Source organism: Aedes aegypti, chromosome 3, assembly GCF_002204515.2.
Source record: "Aedes aegypti strain LVP_AGWG chromosome 3, AaegL5.0 Primary Assembly, whole genome shotgun sequence".
NCBI lineage: Eukaryota > Metazoa > Arthropoda > Insecta > Diptera > Culicidae > Aedes > Aedes aegypti.
In genome coordinates, this window is record NC_035109.1 from 186,461,232 (window position 1) to 186,479,717 (window position 18,486).

Here is an 18,486-nt window from a genome sequence, read left to right on the forward strand (position 1 = left end):
CTAAAGTGCACATATACTGCAACAACTTCTAAAGAAAACTAGAAGTAATTTTTTTTTTGCAACTTCATGACGTTATCTGTATCTGAACTCTTGTTGGAATTTTAGAAGTGACTACAATATAGTTCATATCATATCATAGAGCTCATTTTATATTATATACAATCGACTCTCCACAACTCGATATTCTATAACCCGATATACTCTATAACTAGACGGATTTTCCAGTTCCTTCAAATTTCCATACATTGTGCTCTCCATAAGTCGATATTTCTGTAACTCGATATCTCCACAAGTTGATGTTACGTGAGATGTGAATTTCTCTCCATAACTCGATATCTATTTTATTTTTTTTTATGTTTTGGGGAAACGTGATCTAATTTTTGTTTGAAGGTGAATAAATACTTACAAGTTGTAATGACATGAAAATGATAAAAACTATTGTCAGTAAAAATAACGTGATTTTTCGAGCACTTCGAAAAATGTTTTCAAATAATAGTTTGTAAAGAAATATCAACAGAATAATATTGCTTTCTTGCAAAAATGATAACAAAAATATTGGAAATACAGAAATTTGTTCCTTCGATTTTGTGTCGGTATATTCTATTATTTGATAATTCTATAAGTCGATGGTCCCTTGAATATATTATGGAGAGTCAACTGTAGTTTATATCGTAACATATATTTCATGTCGGATCGTGTAGTTCATATCATATAAGAGCAATATAATGACGAGCGTCACAAGGAATTTACTACGCAGAATTAAAAAAAAAACTGAACAACTTTGCCGAAGATAAAACCTTCAAAAAAGAGTTCCTTCTGGAAATACATATAGACGCCAGCACCAAATGCTGGTTAAATTTTAAACGTATGATCATGACTAATTCCTTATTCTCTCGAACAATTTTACCGCAGACAGCATCCTTCTATAAGTAGGGTCTCGGGTTTTCAAACCCAGACTCGAATGGTTCGGGTCGGATTTGAAGGCTAGAATTTTTTTTTTCGAGTACGTCGGAATCGGGCTTGTAAAAATGCGGATTAAGGTGGACTTTAGTAAGAGTTATGATAAGAGTAACAATCGGAAAGCTTCCTTATGTATCAGAAACGATGAATTTATCCATTTTTAAAACTCGGTCTTTTCTTACAAAAAATGTTTAGGTTTCGAGTCAGATTCGGATTTGAACAGTGGATTTTTTTTTCAGGTTCGGATCAGGTCTGAGTACGGGTCGAGTCCGGGTTTAAAAAAATTAAGTAAGTCGGGTACGGGTCGTGTTTGGGCTCAAAAAATGTGAAACCGCCCTCTAATAATTAACCTCTATCGGAAATACAAATCGACGTCAAATCCACCGGGTGGTCGAATTCTAAACTGAACTGTAGCCCAAGTGGAATACCTTATTCTTTTGTGAGACGGACCCTAATATTGTGGTTGGTTCACAAACCTCTCACGCTGAAGACCTGGGATCAAATCACATACCCTTGATGGTCACTTTTGATCTCAAAGCCGTTGGTCTCAAGATAAACTTGCTATGGGTTAAAAATCTCATTATAAGAGACAAAAAAATATCCTCTTGGGCAACTTTGCCAAAGACAGCATCCTTCTATATGCACACAATCTCCAGTAATCGCATAACTAGCCCTTACCGGAAGTTCATACTGACGCCAGCGCTACGCGGTAGTCAAGTTCTTAACTAAATTGTAACCAATGTGAAAGTCCTTATCCTCCTGAGCAACTTTGTGGAAGACAGCATCCTTCTAAATGACCCATAACGCGGGTACGTCACATTTTCGTGGTGCGTTATGGAGAAAAGATATACCAGTGAACCCTAGTCCTGACTGCTTCAAACGAAGATAACCGGATGTTCGAGTAATGAAAGGAACACTTATTAGTCCTTATTACATTTTAAACCTTGTTGAAAGTGACAAGTCTCGGTTTTCCCAGTTGCCGAGAATGATCTGACAATGATCGAGACAAGAAACAAATGGAGTCGAATTGAACAATTTGTTTCATTTGATTCTCTAGTTTGAAGAAGTAGGGACTATAGTTCTGATGCACGGACAATATCTGTGTGCCACGCGGTGGTCGAGTTCTGAACTAAATTGTATCTCATGTGGAAGTGCTTATCCTCCAGAGCAACTTTGCTGAAGACTGCATCCTTCTATGTGCTGGCAATCTCAAGTTATCGCATAATTGGCTCCTACTGGATGTTCATATCGACGCTAGCGCCACGCAGAGGTCGAGTTCTGAACTAAATTGTATCTCATATGGAAGTCCTTATCCTCCTGAGCAACTTTGCCGAAGACAGCATCCTTCTATGTGCTCGCAATCTCGAGTTATCGCATAATTAGCCTCTACCAGAAGTTCGTATCGACGCTAGCGCCACGCAGCGGTCGAGTTCTGAACTAAATTGTATCTCATGTGGAAGTCCTTATCCTCCTGAGCAACTTTGCCGAAGACAGCATCCTCCTATGTGCTCGCAATCTCGAGTTATCGCATAATTAGCTCCTACCGGAAGTTTATATCGACGCTAGCGCCACGCAGCGGTCGCGTTCTGAACTAAATTGTATTTCATGTGGAAGTTCTTATCCTCCTGAGCAACTTTGCTGAAAACAGCATCCTTCTATGTGCTCGCAATCTCGAGTTATCGCTTAATGAGTACCTACCGGAAGTTCATATCGACGCTAGCGCCACGCGGTGGTCAAGTTCTGAACTAAATTGTATCCCATGTGGAAGTTCTTGGTCCCCGAAGCAAGTTTGCTGAAGACAGTACATTCCTATATGGCCTGAATCTTATACAATTTGGTGATGACTGCAGATTTCTGGACTGAGTGTACTGAAATTCCACGTGGCCAACATGGTCCCCTTCGTAGCCGATTCCCGGTGGCCACTGGATCCGGAACCGGTATTCCAGGTAGTGATCAGAATCTTGAGGAGTATATCTTTCGAATGCGGCATAAATTTCATTATTCGGTTGATATTTCGCTGATTTATAGGGGTATACATTTCTGGGTCATAATGACCCCAGTATCTTATTAAGTTGTTTTTCTTAACATCCGCGGAAGGTTAATGATTAGTAGTTGAAATAATAAATATTATAACACAATTTACTCTAAACTTAACTAAACTGAAACAAAATATGTTATAATTCAAACAAAAGTGTAACTCATTATGTTTCGAATCAAACCCAAATATTACTCATTTTGTTATTTTCCATTACTGAATTATAGCAAAATTTGTTATAAGCAATTACTCTCACAAATTTTATGAAAGATGTGTTATAATTATGTTCTAACTAGTAACAAACTTGAAGCAGCTTTTGTTAATATGGTTTTGTTTCAATTATGCTTTTGTTAATATGGTTTTGTTTTAATTATTATTAAATTTCTTCCATGAATTCAAAGTACTTCTAGCAAAAATGAAACAAAATTTGATATTTGTATCTAATAAATCTTGATTTAATTGTGCTACAATATTGTTGTAATCCATTGGTCGGTAGTAGATAAAATAACATTAAATTCAATACAATTTCTTCTATACTAAACCAAATTGAAACAAAATATAATATAATTTAAACAAAAATGTAACTTATTATGTTTCAAATCAAACAAAAATATAACTCAGTTTGTCATTATTCATAACTAATTATAACAAAATTTGTTATGTTTTTACACGAATAAAAGCGCACATGTATAAGTAACTTCCCTGAGATTTTTTATCACGATTTGTTTTATAATTATTTTATAAATTAAAAAAAATTTGAAATAGTCTTTGTTATTATAACTGATTTTGTTTTAATTATGTAAGGACATTGTAACAACTCAACGTGCATGAACAAAAATGAAATAAAATTTGATATTTGTAACAAATCTTGATATAATTGTGATACAATTTTGTTATAATCCACTGATTGCATTCTGTGCTCGTGCTGCAGCCTTATGTGCAGGAGCCATAAGATGCAAGATAATCTCTACTGTAATCCTTACAGCGATTTTTCCATGGGTTCCACAAGCGGTTACCTTGAGATTTCTCCAAGAAACAAATTTTGTTCGCTACCAGCAATTCCATCAGGAATATTGCCAGAAGTTCCTCTAGGGATTTTTCCAAGGATTATTCCAGGAATTTCTGCAGGGATATTTGTACCGGGATTTCGCCAAGACTTACTGCGGGAATGTCTACAGTGATTCCTCCATAGATTCCTCCAGTAAAATTTTAACTAGAATTTCTCCAGGAATTTCTCGAACGATTCTTCAGGAAACTTTTTCAGATATTACTTCTGGGCCACTCAGGCTTCTCAGACACCCGTCTAGAATTACATAACAAGATTATGACATATTGTAACAAAAGCTGTTAAATTAACAGAAGTTCATATAACTTTGTCAAGATGGCTTTATTTTTAATTTGTCACATTTTTTTTTTGTATCAGATTAATTACATGACATTTGTTATATTTCTCACATTGCATGTGTAAGTTGGTTGTAAATAACATCTAAAGTTAAGAACAATAACAAAATTTGCAATAATGTTGTTTTGTTGTGACAGGTCGGTAACACGCATATATGATTACAAATATTGGTATAATTTTAATAGGATTTGTTATATTCTATATTTATTTGGCGTTAAATTTGTTATTCCAACTACTAACGGTATATGTTTTATAACAACTGGTCTTATAATAAAATCATATAAGAGCAAAACTGTTATAATCTTGTTTTTTCTATCTGGTCGGGGACTCTTCTTAGCATTCCTCAAGGAATATTTCTACAAGGATTTATGCAGTGATGTCTTTAAGGCTTCCTCCAAGTTACAATACAACGATTTCTTGAAGCATTACTCCAGATATTTCTCCATTTGTTTCTCCAGAATATTCTCGGGTAGTGTTCTCGAGATTCTTCTACGAATTATTCCTGAGACTTCCTCCGGGATCGCTCCCGAAATTCTCCAGGAGAAATTCATCTAGGGATTCTACAATAAATAACTTCTTGAATTCCTTTAGGGATTCCTCAAAAGTTTACTTTAGGAATTCCCTCAGGCATGCATCCAGGAAATCGCTACATGAATTCTTCTAAGGATTTTTCCAGGTATTCTTCCAGGAATTCCCCTTCAAATTTCTTTAGGGACTCATTATGGGTCTCCAAAAACTCCTACGGGCAATTCTTCGAGATTCCTCTATACATTCCTACATAGATTTACTCATGAATTCCTCCAGAGATTTCATCAAAATGAATAATAATTCATCCTGAATTTCATCTGCGATTTTTTTAAAGATTCCTCTAGGAACTCCTTTTATCAAGAATATGTTTGAAAGAAAATAGATAAGGTCCTGAAAAGATTCCTAGAGCAATCCCTGGAAAAACCTAAAAAAAAAACACCTTCACGTAAATGCTTCCAGTGAACCTTTTGTCCTATGAAAGAAGCACCACACCAGACCACGGACTAGCATGCAACGCTCAATTTCACAATCGAAACACGTTCCTGACGAAAAGTTTTCCTAACTGAAGCGGGAATCGAACCTACACTCCTTGGTCGATGCGGATAAATGCGTTGTAATTCTAGAAAAAAATAGAGTTATCCCTTGAAGAATCCCCGGTTGAATTCCTGGAAAAATGTCTGAAGTAATTCTTGCAGGAGCCAATCGAGGGATTCTCAGAAGAATTCTCTAGAGGAATTCATGAAAAAAACCCTGGAACATAAATTATGCTGTTTGGCTCCGCTGTTCATATTTTTACTGGCTTTTTTATAATAAAGACTGCGTAGACGAGAAGCATATTTCATTACAATGTGCAGTTGATTGTCTACCAACCCATCCTTGAACAATTTCTAAAGGAAATCATTAAGAATTTTTTTAAAGCAATCTTTTGTGATATTCCTGATGAAAAAGCTGAAGAAATCCCTGCAGGAATCGCTGTAGAGGTTTTACTAGAGAAATCCATGATTCCATGAAGAGATTTAACAAAAAAAAAAATCAATGTAAAGCATTTACTGGAGGAATATTTGTAGAGATTTTCGTAAAATAATCCCTGAAGTAGTTCTTAGCAAAATGTATGACTTAATTCCTGCAGGAATTCATAGGAGAGTCACTGAAGGAATTTCAAGAAGAACTCTTAGAGGATACCTTAGAGGATACCCTGTTGGTGGTTCAGAACGAGTCCCAGTCAGTCTGGAGAAATTATTAAAATAATTCATGTCGCGATTTTCCTTGTGGTAACTATGAGAGAATTCCTCCAAGAAATTCTTGAGGAATTTGTAAGTTGAGAAACACCTGTAAAATTCCTGGAAGAATCCCTGGAGTAATTTCGGGAGGAATCCAAGAAGAAATTTTCGGAATAATTCCTGGCAGCATCTTGAGAGGACTACTTGGAGATATCTTTGTATGTTCCGTGGAGGAAACATCAGAGAAAATTCTGAAGAAATCACTAGATAAATATCTTGAGTAACCATTGAAACAAAATGTCCTAGTGTAACTCTTAGAGAAATTCATGGGGGAAACCTTGAAGATATGAACATTAACATACTCTAACAATCCCTTCATAAAAAAGTGTTGCCTTGAAGATTCTCTGCAAGAATCCAGAAAAAAATCCTCAAAATTATCTGGAGGAATTCCGCAGCTTTCCTGAAAGAATTCCTGGAACAGATCTCGAAGGATTTCTGGGAGAAACTCCTGGAAGAATCCCGGTAAAAAATTTACTTTAGTAATCACTAGAGACATTCTTGCAGAAACTCCTAGCGAAATCTCTAAAGGAATCCCTGTAAATGTCTTGGCTGTCTTGGCAGTGTTATTCGATCAACACGTCAAGCCGTTCCCATAGGGGACGTTAGCCAAAAAGAAGGACATTACTTGAAACTGTTCTATATGTATGCCCTCTTCAACATCTAATCCAATTTCTCTCGCCGTTCCCTTACGGTACCTATCCATCTAGTTTTCATTGCTTTCTTCTCAATGCTCCCTCTTACTTCAAGTAAAGTAGACCGATATGCCGGTAATTAAATTAAATGCCTGTAAATATTGTTTGCAGGAATCCTAGGACGAATTGCTTATCGAATCCCTGGAGGAACTCCAGCAGGAATTGCTAAGATATTCAGCCTATCAAGAGCCCTATCAAAACTGGTCTAAAATGTATCATGGAAAACAATATTTCTTCCTGGAGCAATCTCTGGCAAAAGCCCTAGTGAAGAAATTGCTGTAAGAATTACGGTAGAGATTATTCGTGAAGGAATTTTCGAAACAATCCCTGGATAATTCTCTGGAAGAACCTCTGGAGATATTTAGAGAGTTATTCTTGAATGAATATCTGAAGGACCAGGATGTCTGGTGCCCTATTTGAGCAGGTCTCAAAATTGCGATTGATGTCAAAAGTTATATAGTTATAAGTTAGAATTATGTCGAATGATTTCGATTCCTTATATTACATTTTTTTACTAATTTGGTAATAACGGAAATAAAATTCAAGTATGGTAACTTTATGTTTAAGAGACCCATATAGCCTCAGCGGTAAACGCGCAGCTTTTCAGTAAGATAAAACTAAGGGGCATGGATTCGATTCCCATCGGTCGAGGATCCTTCCGGGTTGGAAATTTTTTGGACTTCTCAGGTATACAATATCTTCATGCCTTGGCATATATACATAGGCAAAAATAGTCAGATGGCAAACCGCTCCGTTTATAAATGCTGAGAAGCAGGCTCTGTTCCACTAGGTGCGTAACGCCAGGTATATGGCATGGTGTCCATTTACATCTGGATGAAAAATCATGTATTTTGAGCCGTCGCATGATGGTAGTATGTGATGGTCTGAAAATGTCCACATCACACCCTAGCGGAACCGGTTCCGGAGTACTCCGAAATACCGGCCAAATCTAAATGTTGGTCCTCTTGGTGCTCTTGTAAATCGGAATGAAAAACCATGAAATTTGAACCGTCGTTATATACATGTGTATGAACTGCTGAATATGATATACGCCGGGGGTGACCCGTTTCGCATAAAGACGTTTCGCATAAGGACGTTTCGCATACGGACGTTTGGCATAATGGACGTTTCGCATAAAGCAGTTTCATATAAGATCAGGTAGCATTTTAAAGAAGGCATATAATTCACTTTATGCCAAACGTCCATTATGCGAAACGTCCACCCATAAATTTATGCGAATCGTCCTTATGCGAAACGTCTTTATGCGAAACGTCCCTCCCCCATATACGCCAGTTCCTTCTGAAACAGGTTCCAGGTTCTTGAGTTCCATATCTTTCATATAAAGCTAAAAGAACAAAAATCGGTTAAAAAATTGATTTTTGAGAGCGTTTTAAACTCATGGGTCATTTTTGACCCTTAATGCATAATGTGTAACTTTTTCTTAATGTATTAGGAAGGTTAAGTAGAAACTTATCATCCTGTATTGAAAACTCATTCTTCAAACCTTAATGAAGGATATTGCTGAAGAAACAAATCACTTTTGAGCTAATTTTGTTTGGGATTTTAGTACATGTTTGCAGGGCTATAATCCCATATTAGGCTAAATAATAGCAAACAAACTCGTGAGTATCTCTTCTGCTATCCGTCGGATTGAATTTCTCTCTTTAGCAAATTTCTTTATTATGGTTTGGGTAATCAGTTTTTACTATGGGATAATAAGTTTGTACACACATTACAGTACTGGCATGTTAGGAACATATCTCAAAATTTCTCCATAGTAATTTCCATATAAACCTACATTATGTGGTCCAATCAGAGCAGTACACGTTAGAAATTGCTTCGGGTTTCAATACGCGATGTGGGACAATCGGTCCCCAATATGACCTGATATGAACAAAGATTCATTCCCGTTCAGCCAGTGAAAGTGACCAGTTCATATTCGCTTTTGAGATCGCTGCAGAAGTTTTTGCCTGTGAAGTGGAGCGTGTATCCTCACTTTGTATTACAAAAGTGAGTTCAGCATAAAATGTAATATTGCTAAAACATATACGAAAACTATTAAATGTATTTAGGCGATCGTGAGTAGTTCTACACAACTGTGAATTCGAAATTAGCGGCCAAGAGCCTGCATTTAATACTTGCTAGTGTTTAGCTGACAGTATTTAACTGAAGTTGCTCGTTTTCGTCTGAAGAACCTTCAGGCGTAGGTTTTTTTTTTGGGATCAGGTACCATCGTACTACCAGCGTCAGCACGATACCGCCCTACCGGTGATTTCACACGTGGTGCTTTCTGGCTGCTTGGGCACGTCAGGAGTTAATCATCAATATTAACCTCCTTTTCCCGAGCAGCCTAGATAGCCGAGTAGTGTCGGTAGCGGTTGTTTCAACTGGCTAAGAATTAACACTACGGACTGCCTGTTCCGGTGGTAAAAGTCCACCTCACAGGTGACCCCTAATTTATGGTGTGATGCGTACCGTGCCTAGGAATGAATGGTTAGGGGGGTCTAAATAAAACCTAACCTAACGGAGCCTGTGGGGTACCAGGGCGCCCTCCACAGTATTGAGTCGTTCCTGTGCTACCCGGAGCAATGGTGCAGGTGACCTTGTGTTTCTCCGAGACAATCGGCTGCCCTTCTTCAGTCTCTATCTTGAGGCTTAATAAGGGTGGGATTATGAATATGTTGACATTTAATTTAAATTATCACCTATATGGATTCGCATTATGCGTTTTACACAGTGTGTTCTGTGCTCTTTCGCCTTTGGCGACTTTTAATAGATACCGATCTGGTTTTTTCGTTGCTGGTCTTTTTCGTGCTGAGATTGCAAAAAGCTTAATCCTGCCTAGTTTGGGTAGTGGCTACGGTTAGGTTAGCTCAGATCAATCTTCAGCATAAAAGAACAGCAACGATCAATCTTTGCAGACTCATGCAAAATGGTACAGCTCAAGTGGCGCTAGTTCAAGAACCCTACTTTCGTAGAGGAAACTTCTATCTAGGTAACCTTGTGGACCCAGTTTTTGCTACTTTCAGCAAACTTGAAATGGCAAACTCGCGCTCCATGCCCCGCGCATGTGTGCTCGTTAATAAAGCAATCGTTGCTATACTCATTTCTGAGTTAACTAGCAGAGATGTATGTGCTGTCACAATCGATGTTTCTGTTGGTGACCTCAACAGGAAATACGTCTATTGTTCGGTATATTTACCACATGATGAACCATCCCCAACGGATGACTTCAAACGAGTTGTCGTACACTGCGTAACAAAAGGCCTTCCGCTGATTGTGGGCAGTGATGCCAATGCTCATCACATCATTTGGGGCAGCTCAGATATCAATTTGAGAGGCTCCAGTCTGATGGAATACTTAAGTAGTACAGACCTTGGATTACCTCACATAGGCAATCGCCCAACCTTCATGGTTTCTAATAGAGAAGAAGTGTTAGACATAACGCTCTGCTCGAATAGAATCTGTCACGAGTTGACGAATTGGCATGTATCAGATGAGGAATCATTATCTGATCATCGCTACATCTTCTTTGAACATTCAAATGTAACTGCGCAGACTTTGCGTTTTAGGAATCCCCGATCAACAAACTGGGAACTCTATATTGAATTGGTTGCGACCAAATTTCATGGATATTCTCCGTCCATTGAAAATCCGAGTGATCTGGATGATGCCGTTGATACTACAACATCCTGCATTATGGAAGCTTTTGAAGAAGCATGTCCTCTGCGGTCTGTAAAGACTACAAGAGGGACCCCATGGTGGAATTTCGATCTGACTAGACTCAGGAAACAATGTAGAAGGAGTTGGAACAGACGCCGTTCAGCTGAATCAGAGTCGTTCAAGTCGGCTCGCAAGGCTTACAAGAAGGCTCTTCGTTTTGCTGAACGATCCGGCTGGAAAAACCTTTGTACAAATGTTTCCAGTTTGAGTGAAGTCAGTCGGCTGAACAAAATCCTTGCAAAATCTAAGGATTTCCAAGTGAACGAATTTCGCTTACCTAATGGTGACTTTACTTCTTCCGATGAAGAAGTTTTAGAATGTTTATTCAATACACACTTCCTCGGATGTGTGCATCTACGGATGAACCAAATGTCTTTTCATGTAGTTACGAGTCTCTGGCCTCGGCTCGCAGTATCGTAACTACTGAATCGATTCAATGGGCACTTAATAGTTTTGCTCCTTTCAAATCTCCAGGAGCGGATGGGATTTATCCTGTTCTGCTCCAAAAGGGGTTTGAGTTTATCAAACATGTTTTGAAAAAGCTACTCGTAAGCAGTTTTGCTACCGGGTATATTCCCAAATCCTGGCGTGATATTACTGTAAAGTTTATCCCGAAAGGAGGACGTGCGTCGTATGAAGAAGCGAAGAGTTTTAGACCAATCAGTCTGACCTCTTTTCTTCTGAAATGTCTGGAACGCATTATCGATCATCACATCCGTGATGTTTATTTGGCAAACATGCCTCTTCATGTGAATCAACATGCTTACCAATCTGGAAAGTCCACTGTGACTCTTTTACACAAAGTTGTATACGATATCGAGAAAGCATTCGCTCAGAAGCAATCCTGCTTGGGTGTTTTCTTGGATATTGAGGGAGCCTTTGATAACGTGTCTTTCGATGCCATATTAGAAGCAGCACGAAACCATGGGCTACCTACAATGATCACCAATTGGATTCATCAAATGCTCAAAAACCGACATCTCTTCTCGACATTGCGTCAAGCAGCGATTCGAAAATTGAGTATTTGCGGATGCCCCCAAGGGGGAGTCTTGTCACCACTTTTGTGGAATCTCGTAGCAGATACGCTATTGAGGCAACTCAATAATAGCGGTTTTCCAACATATGGATTTGCCGACGACTATCTAGCTCTGATAGTTGGTATGTGCATAAGCACCCTATTCGACCTGATGCAAAGTGCTCTTCAGGTAGTCGAGGGTTGGTGTCGCCAATATGGCCTTTCGGTTAACCCGAATAAAACATCTATTGTTCTGTTTACGGAAAGACGAAACCGCGATGGAATTCGACCTTTACGTCTTTTTGGCACTGAGATAAATGTGACTGATCAAGTAAAGTATGTCGGAGTCATTCTAGATTCCAAACTTTTATGGACACCTCACATTGATTTAAGAGTCAAAAAAGCTTGCATGGCCTTCGGTCAATGCCGGCGAACCTTTGGTAAAACTTGGGGCCTCAAACCCAAATATATCAAATGGATTTACACAACAGTTGTTCGACCAATATTGGCATATGTGGTGGCAAAAGGGCGAAGTGAGAATAATCCAATCAAAATTGGGCCATCTCCAAAGGATGTGCTTGATGACGATGTCTGGTGCGTTCTCTACAACTCCCACAGCAGCGCTCGAGGCCCTTTTCGACGTTGCGCCACTACACATATATCTTAAACAAGAAGCACTTTCTTGCTCTTACCGTTTATGGGTACTGGATCTACTGGAGAAAAATCCAGTGAATCGTAGATCTACACACACTTCGTTGTTTCAACTTTTGGTGAATTGGGACAAAATTGTCCTTGCTCCAAGTGATCTCACAATTGCTTGTCACTTTCCTTACAGGACATTTATCACACAATTCCCTTCACGGGAAGAGTGGACGTCTGGCTATTTGGAAAGAAGTATATCAAACAATATAGTATGTTACACTGATGGCTCCCTTCTTGAAGGTAGAGCTGGTGCAGGAGTATATTCTCGTGAGCTAAGGCTGAATCAGTTTTACTCACTTGGAAGAAACTGCACCGTTTTTCAGGCGGAAATATTTGCCCTTATGTGTGGAGTGCAATCAGCACTTCAACAGCGCGTAATGGGTAAAGTCATATACTTCTGTTCAGATAGTCAAGCTGCTATAAAAGCTGTCGCTTCGGCCAACTCAAGGTCGAAGCTTGTTATCGCATGTCGAACTCAAATTGAGGAACTGAATTCAGTCAACTCTGTAAACCTTGTATGGGTACCTGGCCATTCTTCCGTCGTTGGAAATGAATTGGCTGATGAGCTAGCTCGCGATGGAGCATCGCATGACTTCATTGGCCCTGAGCCGGCTATTCGAATTTCGAAGTGCTGGGTGAAGCTTCAGATAAATTCTTGGGCGGCAACTCAGCACAAGCAATATTGGAATAGTTTGGAGTCATGTCGTCAAACAAAATTGTACATTACTGAGCCATCTCCAAGGGTGGCGAAGTATTTAACAAATCTGTCAAAGCAGAATTGCAGTCTCTTGGTCAGAGCGTTGACAGGCCACTGCCGACTCAACTATCACATGGCAAATATTCAGCGTGCTGACTCATTTGTGTGTGTTAGTTGTGACTCCGATTATGGAACTTCGTATCACCTGATATGTAACTGTCCAGTTTTTGCGCAAATGCGATTCCAATTACTTGGTAAACACTTATTAAGTGAAACTGAATTCAGAAGCCTTAATCTTCAGGAAATTCTGTTATTCTTAACCCGCTGTGGTAATGAGCTATAGGCTCTCTTTACGCTCATGCGTTTTGCAGTGCCCTTTTTAGGGCGCTGTTCGAACCCATTGTGGTATGGAGCTACATGCTCTCAATTCGCTTATGCGATCTTCCCTCTTCAAGGGACCCCACTCCTATTTCCTCCCATTGTATTCTTCCCTTTCCTTTCCCATCGGGTAGATGATGAAATAGGCTCAAATATGGCGATGGCACACATCTCCCAACTGGTGGGGAACGTGCCTTTGGAGCCGGCCTTCTGATACCTTCTGATACCATCGTACTACCAGCGTCAGCACGATACCGCCCTACCGGTGATTTCACACGTGGTACTTCGAGTAGCTCCTTGGAGGATCAAGTAGTAGTTAGGCCGACGTGTGCCCTCCCCCCTCAACAACCACGAGCAATTGCCTTCCAGATTTCACGAGCCACCGCTTGGATCAGCGAGACAAATTTCAGCAGCATAACACGCAGGTCAGATCATACAATTTATAACAAACGTGCACGTTTAGGGCCATAGATTGAAAGCTAGGAGAATAAACTTGGAAAGACAATTATATTTCTCCCTCGTAGTGTATATCAACTATACAGTGAAAGAATTTTAGTTTATCTGACCTGCCCTGAGAAGAACTAGCCGGGTACGGTATTTTGAACACGCCCTTTCGCAGTACGATTCGACGTACTGGCGCGGCGCTTAAGCGAAAGGGTTTTTAAAAGGGCAGTTCGTTAAAGAACTTCCGGGTTTGCGGAAATAGTTTGAAAATATTTGGCTGTAAAAATAGCTATGGCTTAGCGTATTTACCCTCTACTTTCCACCATTTCCGCCTCTGCAGTCTACCAACTGTTACATGGTGCGCGGCACAATACCGTACCAGTGCCCACCATGTACAATGATCGAGAAGGGAATTTTTGACCGAGAAAACGGCGCACACTGTAGCCGTCGCTGAAAAAACGTGATCGAAATTGTTTTGACCTTGAAAACATGATTTTAGTACTATAGTGTCTTCGGGAAAGTTTTTCCATAAAATAATCGCTATTTTATGAAAGTGTCAATTTAATGATTAATCCACCTAAAAGTGAGAACGAAATTTTATTTTTCGTATTTATGAATTTAAAAATAAACTTTATTCGGGAAAGTTGTAGGTAATATTAGAAGAAACAACTTCGCTGAAGACACCGTATGCATATTTTTTGATTTTCATGTACATTTGTGGAGTTTTTTGTGGAACACCCCTAAAAATCACTTTTTTCATCATAACTTGGTTGGATGATTTTGTACAATTTTCAATTGTTCTAGTGTTATTTGTTACTTGCAAAAACGCATAACTTTCTCCAAGAGAGCATCATACTTTTCGAGTTATTGAAGGTTTCATATAAAATTTTGCACCTTTTTGACACTAAAAATCATTAGGTCGCGCACATTTTCGCAGTCTGAAACATGTTCATCCAATGGTTTGAAACTAATACTATGAAATGCAGAGAAAGCCGCTTTTAGCCTGCTTTAGCCTGACGGTCAAAAGAAAGTCTGAAAAAATGTTTACTTACATGCAGATATAATTTACACTTATTCACAACCCCCTATATTTGCTTAACTTGAATATCTGGCATCACTGTATCGAATTTTATGCAATAAAGTCAACAATATAATCAATCAACAAAAGGTCGGAATAATCTGTTCAGACAAGTTTATCACATACAAACAGACTACATATCCAACACACTTTTCGTCGTTCACCTTTCCAACGTTATGTTTATTTTTTGCAGAGAAACACTTATTGCTATTTTTTCTGCAGGAAGTCTCAGTCCTTTCTTGAGAATTTTTCGGAGCTCGCAACATAAACTAAAATGTATAATATAACTATGAAACATTTATTTTTTCCTTTAAAATTCATATGCAATCCATAAATCAATAAATATTAATGTTTAAGATTATCATCATTATTTTTTGCTTCGCTATCACTGGTTTGTTCGTTATCTTTTTTACATACAAAAGATTTTCCCATCCTGATAAGGAAACACTTTTTTCTCGGGAATGCTCTAATAGATGTAATCACAGGATTTGATGTCGCCAAAAAACAGTGTAATAATTCTTAGTCAGTATCAATTCTGGAGATCCTCCCTGCAATTCTTAATATCCTTGTTACATCCTTTTGAGCCTCTTCGGTCAACTGTCCAATAGAGAACAAGAAAGAAATTACCTCACTTCCTCGTATAAAGATTCAGTGTACAAAGCGTTGAGCAAATTTCTTCATAGCATCGATGTTACTGAATCGATTCACATATGAACTGTCGAATCTATTTATTGATTTAATCGAATTCTTTGCATCTATATATTTGAATTGAAATTTATGAAGTTTGGGATGGGATCAAATGAATCAGCAGTCGACACCAACATCTTTCAATAAAATCAGTTTTCATATTCGATACAACAAATTCACTAATTAAAAATTTGGTTTCTTTCTCATCAATTCATTGAGAAATATTTATCGATTTCTACAAAATGAATCGAATCAAAAACTCGAATTAAGAAAATCAATTCATTCGATTCTAGATGCTCCAAACATCGATTCAAAATAACGATGAATCTTTGACAGAAGGTCAAAAGACAAAAGGCCGAAAGGACAGAAGGTCGAAAGACAAAAGGTCGAAAGTATAAAAGGTCGAAGAACAAAAAAGAAGGGACAAAAGGTCGAAAATCTTTTTTCAAAGAAGGAAAAATTTCCCACCAAGCAAATCATTTTCGACCTTTTGTCCTTTCGACTTTTTGTCTTTCGACCTTTTGTCCTTTCGACCTTTTGTCCATAAGCCCTACCGATACTAATCGATGTAGTACTGTTGCATCGGTATTCAGCAGAAGTAGTCTTAGCCGGAATCCCTAATTGACCACCTACTCCATATATGGAACTAACGTTAGAAAAGTGAACGACGAAAAGAGTGTATGATATTTAGTCTGTTTGTCTGTGGTAAACCTGTCTGAACAGATTTTTCCGATCTGTTGTTGATTGATGTCATTGTTGATTTGATTGCATAAAATTCGATACAGTGATGCCAGATATTCAAGTTATGCCAATATAGGGGGTTGTGAATAAGTGTAAATTATATCTGCATGTAAGTAAACATTTTTTCAGACTTTCTTTTGACCGTCAGGCTAAAGCAGGCTAAAAGCGGCTTTCTCTGCATTTCATAGTATTAGTTTCAAACCATTGGATGAACATGTTTCGGACTGCGGAAATGTGCGCGACCTAATGATTTTTAGTGTCAAAAAGGTGCAAAATTTTATATGAGACCTTCAATAACTCGAAAAGTATGAGAGATAAAAATATGCTCTTTTGGAGAAAGTTATGCGTTTTTATAAGTAACAAATAACACTAGAACAATTGAAAATTGTACAAAATCATCCAACCAAGTTATGATGAAAAAAGTGATTTTTAGGGGTGTTCCACAAAAAACTCCACAAATGTACATGAAAATCAAAAAATATGCATACGGTGTCTTCAGCGAAGTTGTTTCTTCTAATATTACCTACAACTTTCCCGAATAAAGTTTATTTTTAAATTCATAAATACGAAAAATAAAATTTCGTTCTCACTTTTAGGTGGATTAATCACCAAATCGACACTTTCATAAAATAGCGATTATTTTATGGAAAAACTTTCCCGAAGACACTATAGTACTAAAATCATGTTTTCAAGGTCAAAACAATTTCGATCACGTTTTTTCAGCGACGGCTACAGTGTGCGGCGGTGGCTGCCAGGTGGAAGGAGCACTCTCAGCAATGGATGACCTGCTTCGCTCATGTCCACAATTGATCAGCAGAAGTTTTTTCATTTGATTTTGTATGGGGAAAGGCATCTTACACCAAAATTCTCGTAAATGGAAGCTTTAATCGAAAAACATATTTGGTAGACGTGATAGCCATCATCATCACGCACAACCGGTATCAATTTTTTTTCGAAAATAGTTCACATATTTCAGAAATAATTCGTTAGATGCATTTCACCATTTATTAAATTATTTAAATTCATAAAAAAATGTGAAATTCATAAAATGAAACTTTTGCCCCACTTTACATTTACTGATTCTTTATGAGATTTCACTTGTATCAGTAATATGAATCAAAACTATTGGTCGGTAATGATACCACTCTTGCATGCACGTCAATAAAAAGTATAACTATAGTGGTTGGAAACAAGTTTGTAGTAATTTTACAACCATTTCAATAAAAAGCAATTGTGATCTCAACAAGTTGTTTGATTGAATTTGTTTTTGATTTGTTCTAGTTCTGGTAGGTTCGAGTAGTGACGATAAACCTTTCGACTTCGACAAAAGTTCAACGGTCGATATCATTGTTTGCGCTAACAGGAAGGCCCTTGCGCTTACCAGCAGCAATTTAATTCTACTTAGTATGGTCAGGACAATTACCAACAAAGGCATCGAACGGATTTAAAAAATAGTTGCCACTTGTGTTCGTTTTTCAGTGATACTCGCATGATGAAACGATTCGAGCGAAGGGTATTTTTCCTCGTCACCATGATGATGGTAAGTCACGCTAATCATTCTTCAGGATGAGCTTCAGAAGTTTTTATCAACTTTTCTTACTAGTGTCACTTCAGTCAACTTAGAAACGCAGGCGTGTTGGGACATTTTAGCTCTAGGCGATACGGAAGAAGTTCAATGCGATCATCCGCTCTAAAACAAACACTTTGCAGTTGGTATAAATTGCCAACGGTTATTAACACGGTGCAATATTATGGACAAACGAACAGAGGTTTCAGTTACGGTGGTTCAGGACACTACAATACTCGCTGGTGGGAAGCGTATAACCAGGATTTTGGCGACGATGATTATTACGACTACTACTACAATTACGAATACGATGGTCCCTCGGAGGAGACATATGTGAGTTCAGATTATTATGATGTGCAGCGACGTCAGCAAAGAACATATTGGAACTCAAGAAATTTGTTTTCATCGTTTTATGGTCTTCATAACTTCAATAGTGGCTCCAGCTGTGCTCAGTGTTGTTGTTCAGGAACAACGGCACAAAGTGGAAAATCGTTAATGAATATTTTTATGGGAATATATAAACGAAAATAGTACAAATCTATAATGCCGGCTATTAT

General features: G+C 38.2%; 1 long non-coding RNA gene across 1 annotated transcript; it reads left to right on the plus strand.

The window, feature by feature from the left end:
* Positions 1 to 17,425: 17,425 nt before the first annotated feature.
* LOC110679196 lies at positions 17,426 to 18,257 on the plus strand. The gene is made up of 2 exons (XR_002502298.1): positions 17,426 to 17,902; positions 17,966 to 18,257. It is a non-coding gene; the product is annotated as an uncharacterized LOC110679196 (long non-coding RNA).
* Positions 18,258 to 18,486: the final 229 nt, after the last annotated feature.